This window comes from Lepeophtheirus salmonis, chromosome 5, assembly GCF_016086655.4.
Source record: "Lepeophtheirus salmonis chromosome 5, UVic_Lsal_1.4, whole genome shotgun sequence".
Taxonomy (NCBI): Eukaryota; Metazoa; Arthropoda; class Copepoda; order Siphonostomatoida; family Caligidae; genus Lepeophtheirus; species Lepeophtheirus salmonis.
In genome coordinates, this window is record NC_052135.2 from 4324321 (window position 1) to 4337593 (window position 13273).

Genomic DNA, 13273 nt, shown 5'->3' on the forward strand with positions numbered 1-13273 from the left:
TAGCTACAAAGGACAAAACTCAAGTTTTCTCTATAAATTGGCTCTCCACATTTCAATTTATTTACAATAAGAGGATTAGTGCTCAAAAGATTGAAATGTATTGCTCGATTTTCTAAACTTTTTCGCCTTTGCTTTGTCGGCAAATCGAAAAAAAGGGTTGGCTTGAAGTTATTAACATTTTTACATAATTCCTTTTTCTGTTACCCCAAGATTCCGGCAGTTACAATTTTCTTTCAAACTATTAATATTTCTGGTTCGATACATTGAGTACATGAAGGCAAAATTGTCATCTATAAATCTCAAGTTTTTAAAGATTGTCCTCTAAATTGAATTTTTTCTTTCAATTTTTTTCTAATAGAAGAGAAACGCAGAGTACCCCAAAATATGTCTACTTTTTTTTTTATGTCAAAATCAAAACAACATTGAAAAAAAAAAAAATAATAATAACGGTTTCTTTTTTATCTGAGTAGTATTTAGTCAAGATAGTAATATTGACTAAATACTTGGAGCCATAGAGTAATTATAAAATATTTATAATGAGGTAAGAGGCAGTTTCAGAAAATGTAACGAAACCCTGTTTCGAAAAGACACCATTTAATAGTGATCTTAGCCACATATTAATTAGAATTTATTAAAACACCTTAGCTTTTCTTTGGCATTAGTTTGCTCCCTATACAACAATTTGGGCTTTTAATTTTTTAAGAAAATATATGAACTAAATTGCCTCAAGATTTCTTGGAAATTTTTCATTTTGTTTAACAGTTATGCCTCCATAATGGCCATGTTCTCTGTTAATGATTCATTTTGCAATATCATTCAAATTAACAAATTCACAGGTTTTATGTTTTTTATTATAGATGACCTACAAATTTTGTTGTTGATTTTTCCTTTATGTATCTACGTATACATTTTCATAGAATATGAGGTGAACACTTGAAACATTTTATTTAATCTCATTATATGTTGGTTTTTAAAATTTAAAAATAAATAAAGGTTAACAAAATTGTAAAACGAATATTTAATTTTAAAAATATATATTATTTTATCAAATATTTACTATTTATATTAAATATACTTTTTTGCCTTAATTAATTTTGTACTAATAATCGTTTACTCAAGCCCTCATAAAAAAATATATTTTCAATAAAAGCACTACTGCGACGTAGAAGAGGAATAAAGGGCGGAATAGCCTCAGAAAGGCATGCTTTAGAAAATAAGACAATTTTCAACAATATTCTGAACGATCATCAACTTCTGATCGGAATAAAAGACGAGGATCCACAAACTACATTTCATACCAAGTAGCTAAAGTGCTCTTAATAAGCTGAAAATCCCCATTAACGGATGAATTCAAACATATTTTAAACTAAGCCTACAGGCAGCAATACAAGAAGCTGCATTTTACATCAACTTTAGAAGAAGCTTTAACAAGTTTAGAACTAAATTAGAGGGAGAAAGAGCGAGAGGAAATAATTTTAAACATTTTTAAGTCATCGTGGAAAAAATTTTATTGTAAAATCCCAAGAAAAAAGTTATTTTCCTTTAAATGTGGAATATTGGATCCGCTAATACATATTTTTGCGGATTATGCATAAAAAAGAAGAAGATTTCAAAAAGCTTAGTACACAGATTTTAGGGAGTTTGGATTTGTGGGAAAAATCGAGGACTTTTTTTTTTTTTCAAACAATCAAAGGAGGCAGAAGAGCGGCAAACGAAAAAAATATTTTGAGCCTAATTAAAAGATTTATTATAGTTTGTAAAATGGATGGACGAATAAAGGCTAGAGATTTACTAACGAGTTGTCTTGTGTTTTATCTCCTGTCAATCAATTTTTTACGGCTGGTGTAAAATGTTAAAAAAGAAGAAAATCATCCCAACGAGGAAGTGCGTACGCTTCTGTTAATGTTGCCGCTCTTTTACTTATTTTCTTGTTTAAAGTGCAGTTACATTAGGATGGAATACATAAAAAATATTTTCAATGAAAGCTGAAACATTAGATCCAGGTATTATTAATGTGCTAAATATGTTGAGTCATGCATCTATCCAATGCGGAATTAGAACTATAATAACTGTTTTATTTACAACACATAGATATGAATCCTGATATAATTTAACAAGGATAAAAATTGAAGTATTAAATAAGGTATAAATAAAAGTTGGATTTACTTGATACCATAAAATTTAAGCCTCTTAATTTTTTATTATTATCAGATTAAAAACAAAATTATTATAGTATATATTTTTTTTTGCAAAAAGATTGATAAAATATGAAAAAGTTTAATATATATATTTGTTGTACTGAATAAATAAACAAATAAAGTATATTTATAAATGATTATTATTTTTTTAATATTTTGAAATGTTCCAAAATAATTATTGAAACAAAAAAATGAGATAATAAATAGCATATGTATAAAATAGGTAATTTAAAGGCGGTATTAAAGGAGTGATTATGGGATTTAAGCCCTCTCATAGTGTTTAAAAACCTCTATCTTTTTTGGAGATTATTACATATTATAAGGAAAACTTTATAGTTTTTTTATCATCAACCACCCAGGATTTATAAACACTAATACATTCATTTAGACCAATGGTATTATAGCTATATAGCCTTTATGAAACCAATAGATTCCAAAAAACTATCTGTCTTTTCTGAAAATAATAACGTTTAAGTGTTGTGTCAGTTCTTATCTAGGAATAAAGACTGGAATCTCGTCCAATTCACTCTCGGTCCGGTTTAGTTCATTCCTATATATAATTTATAAAGTTTCATATCCTATATATCTATATATAATTTATAAAGTTTCGTACGTAGATGACATCGCTCAACTTTTTCTTTTATATCAGTTTTGTACCGACAGTCCGAAGGACAAACGGTCTTAAAGACTGGTTCGTAGACTTGACTGGACTGGACCAAATAAATAATCACTGACACAACAGTACATTTGAATATTTAAGTTATGATTAATATATAATTGTTGATGATAAATTGCTACAAGTTTGAAAATCTCAGCTTTAGCCTGATATCTTTGTATGCAATTGGTATTTACACACAAAATAATTTTGTACTTTATAAAGTGCGATTTTTGCTTTTATCTTACTAAAAAGGAAATGACTGTATTATAAAAATAGGAATTAAAGTTACATATATTATCCCAAAAAATATATAGCGATATTGGACCGAAGTGTTATATTTATTTTAAGTTCCAATAGTTCTATATAAAATTAATTAGAAATATTATATAGTTTGAATATTATGAACAGAATGTATTTTTATGTTCTAGATAACGGCAAGGTACACTGACTGTTGAAAGACTAAGAAAAAAATAGCCAAACAAACGGATGTCTACGCTACTCTTTTGGTTAATTAAATACAAATTAACACAATCTCTAAACCCAACTGATCCCAAAAAGATAAATTTTGACCCATATATTCTTCTCATTACTAGATATATGCATAGCTGCTTCGTTTGCCTATTACTATACACGGTGGGGATTTTAAATCCGGAGCATGTTTTACCTCAGTATCTTAACAACCCTGAGATTCATTTTTATTAAAGTATGTTTATCAGATTTACCTAAAAAACTCTATAAGGAAAAAAAAAAATCATGTGATGTCCTAAGAATACGTACGCCGTACGCCCTTAAGTGTGTCTTTCCGCGCTAGTAGATTACTGAGTTTACGGAGCTGCCCGAATCAACTGTAGACGATGTTGCCAAGGCTTTAAAGAAGTTCGATGGGTCGGAAAACTTGCATAGAAGACGTATGCTAATTCTGAGGAACAAAAACGCCCTCCTGACTTCCGAAAACAAAAAAACCTCATAGCTTGTCGGATCTACACCCCTTGGACTTTTATACGTGGAGTGTATTAGAGGAGAGCCCAATAAACACTGCATAAGCCTGTTGACTCATTGTGGGCTTCATTTTTCGAGGGAGTGGCAAACATGGGTAGGGGTTCCTCATCAAGACCTGTGCTTGCTTGGAGGGTTTGGTTGAAGTTTGAGGTAGTTGGATCGAGTGATAGACTTCACTATGGACCCTTAAATATAAAAACAAAAATAATCTTAATTACTGAATTAATTTTGGGTAATAAATTACCATATACATTGATTTTAAAGCACTATAAACGCAACATTAATCTACAAAACTAATTGTATCAGTAACCTTCTTGATTGGAATATTTATAATCTTGCAAAGTAAGTCTATATTGCATTGTTTGATACTTTAATACAAATTATAAGATAATAAGTTAATGTGAATACTAACTATTTTAATTTTTATGACATTATAAAGTAACTTAGTCAAAAAATCACAACACTAAAAGTTTAAAATATTTTTTTTTTAACATAATTTGACAATGTGACCTTTTCATTTTCATTGCATTATCATTGTCAGAATTTCACTAATGTTAAAAAAAAACAAATTTAAAATGTTGTATCAATCTACTGCATTACATTTTTTGTAAATTTAAATCAAGAACAAAATGTAATAAGAAAATATCAATTTAAAATTTTTTAATCCCTCAATAAGGTAGATAAAATTAAGTAACTAAATATATATTTTATGAGTTAAAATTTGATTGTTAATTGTAGTTTTGAGATTAAATTGTAGTTTATTCAAAGATAAAAAATAAAATTGATGCATAGAACTAATTTGTCATTATAATTAATATATTTTTTTAATATGCAATTATTTCTTGGAACAAACTTGTTAAGTATATTATTAAATATTTAAATGTATAGTTAACAATATATTCTTATAAGCAATTTTGACATTTTTATGGAATTAATAAAATGTGTTAATCTTTATTATAAAGTTTTCATAGAATTTGTAAGTAATTAATATTTATATTGCATTATTTTTATTTTTTATAAACCTCTACTATTAAACTGGGATAATATACACTCCAAGTTTAGAAAAAATGTTTTTTATTCATTTGAATCTACATTTGATCACCAATACTTTTCAGTATTCTCCTGAAACATTAAATTAGATTATATGCAATAGTTTGATACTTTGATAATGCCGTGTTTATAAACAATTTGCATATATAGATATTTTTAATCAATATTAAGTCATCTTAAATGTTGTGTCCTTGTTATTCCTTTTGATTTCATTGATTTTTTGTATACCTAATGTTCCTTTAACTGGTTAGATGGAGTTGTACAGATAAAATATAAGTAAAAATTATAATTTGATAATTACTCCATTTGACCTACGAATTGTTTTTAAAGTCTATATACATTAAGTATATTAATTAAGGAACGTCTGAGACACAAACATTCGCAAATTGAGTTCACATGTAAAATAAAAACTTTGTAAAAACTTTTACAAAATCAAAAGTACAACTACCTTAATAGAGAAAAAAAGTAATTATCAGAGCCGTGATAAGGACCTCTATCAACACAAATATTATTTTCTTTTCTGCATATTTTATTGTTGAAATGCTTATGTTTATAAATGGGATATATTATTATATATATTTGTAATCCTTAATCTTTGAAGAAATTTTAAACTATAATGTCTAATTATATTTCTTCAAATGCATCTTCATTAGGAATTTTTAGATAATTCATATATTTTATTTGTTATCTAAATAAAGGTAATTTATAATACGAAGAAGACAAGGAACAAGGAGCTAACAAATTTAAGATAACTATATTGCTACAACATTTTGATAGTGTTTACTTATACTTAATCAGTGCAACTCTATCTGAAGAAGTACCCCCTTAACGGTATGATCTATTTTTTGAATTCATGTTTATAACTTGGGGCAAATAATAAAACAAAAATAAAAAATGGAACGATGTTGCTCAATGGACAACGTGCTCTGGAGAAATTATTCTCTTAAACTTACTATGCGTAAGGTTCACGTTTTGTTTGTTTCTACAGAAGAAAATTTACTTAATGTACTCGTAAATGGACTTTAAAAACAATTCCTATGTCAAATGGAGTAAATGTAATAGTATACTATTTACTTATACTTGAGAAATTTCTACATTTAATTAGCATTAGTGCAGGTAAATATTATTTTTCAATTTAAATTCATATGTTGTTATGCAATTATAAAACAATTTACACCAAAGATTGGGGTGAATTCCTCTGTCTTGTGAATATAACATCTCCACGACAACCTAATAAAAAATGAACATAAAAGAAAAAAGAGCACATACACAACAGTTTTTCCGTTTCTACTTTTTAAATGTAGTTTTTTTATTACAAGCTAACGATTGGAATAAAAAAACTACCTTTACAAAGTCTCATCTCTACTGATACTGAATCAGTGCAAATCCATTCGACCAATTTAAAGAACACAAAAATAATCTTGCTTGTAAAATAACCACTCATAAGACAATATTAAAGAAAGTGGTAGCCCTGATCCCTAAAAGACAGCTGTTAATATTTGAATCTATGGAGGAGGGCCAATAAGTCCTTGCGATTAAAACAGTGGGTTTTGTGTTTATTTCCTTCCTATTGCAGCATCTCGAAGCTGATCTAATTCAACATCATGACAGCTAAGCTGGTCTCCTACAAAACCGAGGGAGGTCTGGTGGCTCCCATCAAAGGACACTTCGAATCTACCCCTGTATAGTAAACTTCAGTGGTAGTTCATATAATAAGGAATTAAAATATTATTTATCTTCTTTTACGACATTCAATACAAGCAGTCGTAACGAAATAATTTTACAAATGACAACAACTACAGCTTTGTCAAAAGGATTAAAGATCATAAGCTACAAAAATTTATATTTTCTGATATTTGTCTTGTTATCAAAAATTGATCAATTATTTATAACTATATATATATATACTGCTATGACCAGGGTGTTGAGAGGAACAACATACCATATATGCAAGACATTATTTTAAATGTCATTCACAACAACATACAAACACAACAGAAGTAAGTGTGAGAAATATATTAAATCCTTTGAACATGAAGGCTTCTACCTGAATATGTAGGTAGGGGGTTTAAGACATTGATTGCAGTATTGTGTGCTTGAAAATAGTTGAAATACTTTTATGAATATGAATCATGAATATTAAATATATTCTATTAGTACTATTGTTTCGAAGGACATTTGAATTTATCTATATTAATTAGATAAGGTCTTCTTTTATTCGCTATAGAAGTGCTATACATTTGTTAATACACTGACAATTTCCTATAATGCAAAAAGGTGTGACAAGGTAACCTCCTGTTTTATAATGCCAGTCAATCAAGCTGTGGAAGTAGTAGCGGTTTGACCATTGTTACATACTATGGGCAATTCCTTAAAGTTATCATTTGATTTTAATTAATTATTTAAATACATTCTATTAATTGTCTACTAATTATATTATTCATGTTAAATTTTAATAATAAACCTTTTAGTGTTTTAAATATGTATATGAAATATTGAGAGATATATGTATAAAAAGTAAAGATTATTTTTTATATTGACACAAAATAAATTTGAAACATACAATCCGACCTGAGGATTAAATGTATACATTATAATAAATAAATGAAGATTGTTTTAAGAAATAATAATTAAATGTGGGATTTCCCAGGAATTTTCCTTAGGTGTAACAACCAGATAACTCCTGGGATAAAAATCCATACTACTATGTGTGTATGCGATATATATAATTTTACTAATAAAAATAAAGTAATAAGGGAAAAGTCATTCATTTCACCTTGGTTCAATGCCATAAATCTTGTGATTATTTTGATAGGTCACAAAGTTTGTGTTTCATACTAACTTTTTCGTCAAAACTTTTTACTTCTTCTTTCCTAGAAATGTAATGCACAAGGACTATAATTATATAAAAATATAGATACATATATATACAGGGTGGCGATTACATTTCAATATCCTGGGAACCTAGAGATTTGTATTTATGAAAGTATGTTCATCAGATTTAACTGATAAAACTTTGTAAAAAATACAAAATACATGAGATTTCCTACAAATACGAACATCCTGTCAGTATGATAGCAGGTCTCCAATCAACTCCATACTTAATTAAGCAAAATCTGGAACAAGTTTAAACCTCAAAATATTGTCAACCCGGAGGTCTATGTTTATGAAAGTATGCTCAGCAGATTTAGTTGGTAAACTGTATAAGTAAAAATAAAAAGTCTCTGACATGTACTCCGGATATAACACCATGCCAACATTATTATATGCCTCCGTATCGGGTGCACACCCAAGGACGTAATAACTCCATAGATCTTAAATATGAAACAAGTTTAAACCTCAATATATTGACAACCCTGAGGTTGACTACTTTTAGACTAATATTTGTGGGCGTCTTGGAAAAAGAGCCCAATAAACGTACAAGTAACACTATTCAATCCTTGATGGCTTCCATTCTCTAACCAGTGGCCAAAATGGACAAGGAATCTAGGCCTGTTTCGGGGCCAGGTTAGGGGCTGCAGTTAAAGCTAAAGGCTGTTGGTTTGTGTAATTGACTTTACTATTAAGTAAGTGCAAAATATTTGATAATTGCTGAATTTATTTTGGAAATAAGTTGTAATTTACATTATCTTCAAATTTCCCGGATATATAACCTCTACCCTGTATATTTATGTTTGTATGTCTTAGTCAAGCAATTGTACTATGCCTTTAAGAAACCTGACGGAGAGAGAGAGAAATAAAAAGTTTTCTCGTAATTGTATATTATTTTTTTTTGCAACGATGTTTAATGCAAATTAAAAAAAAAAAGAATTATCCACAAAATATATTTTTTTTTGTATTTGCATTCTATACAGTCTCAAAAAACAAATAAAAAGTTAAGTACTTTTCAAATGCATTTAAGAGCAAATACTAAAAAGAATTATTATTTTTTAATTCAAGACTATTACTTTTTCAAATTGTACAGGGTGACCAGAAATAAACTTACTTGATTTTGATCTTAATTTACCCCATTTAGTAGCCTTGTTTCCAGTTTCGGCTAAAGTCAAAAAAATTGGGTACTGATATTTTTCTTTCAGATTGCCAAATATGGTTCCGATAGCTAGAAAATCAATTGACTAGAAATAAATCGCAAAATCATTGTCACTTTTCTTCTAACTCTAAAGGATCTATAAGAGATTTTAGCCAATTTAGGGTGGTTCTGATCACTTTCTATGCGTAAAAAAGGAGGATGAAATATAACCACATAACCCATCCTCCCTCTATCATGGTCTTTTGGGCATCTGCATTGACGGAAAGAGTGTGCCCCTACATTTTCGAACAAAGTCTCCGGAAAGACTACTACAAGGTGCTTATGTACAATATTTTCAAATCGGTGAAGATCAATTAATCCAAGCGTTGTTATTTGCGACACGAGGATGGAGCTTCCTGCTAACCACCTTCCAGCCAACATCATCTACGGATCTCAATCCTCTGGACTATTATAAGTGGTTGAGAATAGGTCCAACAGCAACGACTCCCTCAAGTCAGCCGTGAGGGAGGTATTATTGGTCCTATAAATAAGTAAATCAGGTTATGACATGGTTTATTATGAATATATTTTTTAGACCTATTTAAAACGATACTTCGGCTAAAAGTCTTGTATAACACTCTGGGCCGTGATTTAATCGTTTTCATGTTGTGGTTCGATTTTCCTGGTCTTATTCTATGGACCAACTTTTTTGGGGTCTCACTTTTTGGAGCAATTTTTGTACCGGGGGTCATATCATTACATTTATGGAATCATGTAAAATTTTCATACCAAAATATACTGAAAAACAGGGCCAAATTCAGTTAGTATTTAGCAAAGTATTTATGATTCAATAATTTTTTGGAAATATTCACAGTTATTCTAATCTACGAAGCCAAAGCATTGACAACTTTTGACCTTAAGTTTTTTTATTTATTCCCAACCTAGCTTTCTTTATTATTTGTATTGCCAAATGTTATCTAGTATTTAGAGAAATTCCATTAATTTTTTATCTTTAACATACATTGAATGGATAATTTTATCAATATAAGAATCTATGACTGATTATGATATGGCTCAATTCTAAACTTAGGTACTTTATGGATATCAATTAATAATGTAAATCAAGACTCTTTGTATTACCTTATTTAGTTATTATACGTAGAGTCAGCTGCTTTAAATCATACAAGTTTGGAACGAAATTTAAATGATACTGATCAAGACTGATTTCTTTGTGAGACCAAAATCCAAGGTTTTATTATAATATTTATGTTGAATAAATATAGCAAGAATAGAAATCCTACAAAAAAATTTCATCAGTTTCAAGAAAAATGGGATTGGCTGTGAATAAAAATAATACTTCTATTTTACCTTAGGGTCCTGGAAGTCTTCAGAGGATCTTAAAATAGGAAGCTGTAAAGTTACAGGAGTTGTAGAAATCTGTGGTATAAAATGGAATAGCAGTGGTATTCATGAAGAGAATTGGAAAAAAATTCTAACCTCTGTCAAGAAAATAGTTTATTTTTGGAAAAGATTCAACCTTCAAATACAGTTGACTTTTATAAAATTTTGGAAATACCTTTAATTGTATATAAAGCTAGAGCAAGTCTGCAACTAGCTGAAAACGATATTTTAGAAGAAAGGATATTGTTTAATGGTTTGTTTAATAAGAGTCATATCGAAGCCATGAAAAGTCCTAAATTACATATGTGTGGTGGAGTAGCACAACAATTGTCTTATTGTCCTAAAAATTTCCTCCAAAAATTTTGTGGATCCTTCAAGAAATGGATGAAGAACTATAATGAACTAAGAACTATACATTTGGCCTATGATTGGATACAATCTGACCAATAAAATTATTTTTTTATATCTCCCGTTTGGGGCTGAGTTCAGTGAATAACTTGGATGATCACCCCTGCTTTTAAAAATGAAAAGTTTATATTCATTCACCGAAGTGGTCATTTGAACAAGTGTCCCTTTGGCAATAAGGTTGCTACTTTTGTTATATCATCCTTTATTTTATATATCACAATCAACTTCATCAAAATTAATGGTTACATTTTTGGTAGAGTAAATTAAAAATAATTAATATTTCATTGAAGTTTTTATCAAAAATAAAATTATAATGCATTAACCATAAAATTACAAATTATATCTTGTGTTAAAGTTATGGGAAAAAAATAATGTTCTACAGCATTTTAATGGATATTTGCTACTTCAAAATGGATGAAATGGTTAGAAAAATATTAAAAATTAAAATAGCGTTATTTTGAGTCCATATTGAGGATGTAATATGTAAACAAATGTATTTGGGTTAGTGTTTTTCGCCAGTTCACTATATACGTATAAGTAGGATTTTCACTAACGGCAGTGATTAATAATAAAATACTATTAATCATACGTAAGTATCATTCAAAAAATTTTATATTGATTTCTTTTTCTTGAATCTTCAATGAATATATGTGTCTGAATACAGGGAGCGGGGATCAAATTGTCGCCTAGTTTAAACTTTGATAACTTGAAGACGATATAATCAAATAAAAAACCGGTTACCAAATAGGAAATCTATTCTCGTCAGCTGACGATACGTAGATCAGGTAGCATCATGCCATCATCATGTGAGGAGATAAAGAGCTATAAGTGGAACGAGGAGCTTTCGATGTCCGCCGTAGTCATGGCATTGGTTAATAATGGAGGTGAAATCTCCAATTCAACGATTGCTTCAACCTTAGGAGTGAATTTACGGACTATTCAGCGTATCTGTAAGAAGTTAGAGGACACCTGGGATGTTGATGCCCCAATAAAGAGGGCACCCAAGGAGGAGGGCGCCAACAGGAAGGTCAGGGCCACCGACTTTGTCGACAAGGTGAAGAGGATGGTTGAGGATGACCCTACCAGGTCCATGAAGACCATGGATCCAAGGGGTGGCAACAGGACTCAGCACCCTGCCATGTGTCCCAAATCTCCATGCAGTGGTTAACCGAGAACTGTTATGACGTCGTAACCAAGGATTTGTAGTCTCCTAACTCTCCTGACCTTAATCCTTTGGACTATTTTTTCTGGGGCTATGTCGAGAGACATACTAACAGACGTTATTGATGCCAACGGTGATTATATCGAATGAATGGCTACTCTATATCTATATGCTCGTCATAGTTTTGATTTTCAATAAAAAAGTTAAAAAATGTATATTTTGTGTTGTTTTTTGTAACAAAATATTTTGCCGACAATTTGATTCCCGCTCCCTGTATATTCATAGGTAAGATAGTACTTATATACTTATGTATAATGGTGTAATATAAATAAATACTTTCTCCAAACTCGTTTTTCTGCTACTTTGAATACCTTGATAAGGAGTATTTTTTAAATTTCTTTGCGCTTTTGTCTACTTCTATAAATACACACACAAATATTCCTAAAATAAAATTCTTATTTCTATGGATGTCTGTATCATCTACACAAATAAAAGGTTGAAATCAAACTTTCACTCATGAACATACTTCTACTAGATGAGAAATACCTCTGTCGATAAGCTTATTCTATGCTGACATTGGCAGTGTTTGGACAGGATACACGTAGGTAATGATATTTCTTCATTCTATCATTTGTTTTATTATTTTAATAATATCATCATTTGAAGAATTGCTTACATATAAATATCATGATCTAAGTTATCCAAACTATTTATTTATACTTTTTCAAAATCAATTAATATTTTATCATATGATAGAAGGTGTGTAGTGAACAGAAATCTATTATTATTCCAATATGTGACTTTATTAATATGTATAACGATAAGATTCCGTACTTCAGCAATTTATTAAATAGTTTAGTCATTGTTTGAGGCTACGTCAAAGATGGACAGTAGTAAAGAGAAAATACGCCATTATTACAGGGTTTTTTTTCAAACAAGGCAAAAAGGTAAGCCAGGTACCTAAAATTTTACAAGTATTGATGGTCTTGATACTGTATCGGATATGTTAAGTCAGTTCTTATATTGGACCGAGGACCGTTGTCCAGTTTGATCCCATCTAGTCTAGTTTTAATAGTCAGAACTTAAAGAAGGTAGAATCAGTCCTTCACGAAGTCATTGAGCAACTTTGTTCTTCATATTTTTAATTATACTGATATTTAATATAATTAATTATATAACTCGGTAAAAATATTATATTGTATTATAATAAATATATCTTAGTTGTATTAATAAACCATGAACATTTTTATGAAAAACTCTAAGGACCTGTTCCAAGGTCATAAGACTGGGCATAACTGAATAAATAAGGACCGGCACAACACTAGTAACAGCCAATCGCGTACAATTTTGGGGTTCTATTAAATTCTAGTAATTTTGATGTTAAAGGT